Here is a 529-nt window from a genome sequence, read left to right as displayed (position 1 = left end):
GGAAGCCAAGGTGGGAGGATCGTTTGCTCCGACCACATCTGTCATCTACAGCAATTCTGCAAGGGAGATGTGATTATCTTACTACCCATAAGGAAACCAGGTGCTCAGAGGGTAAGTGTTTCACAAGCACGTCGAGTAAGCACACGTCTTCTGGATCCCACCCCTGTGCTCTGCAGCCCTCCTGGTGGTAGTAGTAGTATTTGTAGTCCCCGTTTTGAAGCCATCATGGGCCTTGAGGCTGGAATAGGAAAGATGTGGGTGTAGGGGCACACACAAGGGTGTTGTTTTGTACTGCCCCATATGTTGATGGCAAAGAACTAGAATCACAGTGGTTGACAAACTTTGAAATATTTAATCTTCGCAATAATTCTGGGAAAGGAGATATTATTCCTAGAGAACGGGTTAGAGCTTGAAGAAGATAAGGAATTCCATTGTGGCTATCAAACATTTCAGTCTCAGGACTCTTTCTCTCTCTCTCTCTCTCTCTCTCTTTTTTTTTTTTTTTTTTTTTTTTTTTTTTTTTTTTTTT

Source organism: Cebus imitator, unplaced genomic scaffold (genome assembly GCF_001604975.1).
Source record: "Cebus imitator isolate Cc_AM_T3 unplaced genomic scaffold, Cebus_imitator-1.0 Scaffold160, whole genome shotgun sequence".
NCBI lineage: Eukaryota > Metazoa > Chordata > Mammalia > Primates > Cebidae > Cebus > Cebus imitator.
Note: the sequence above shows the minus strand (reverse complement) of the source record.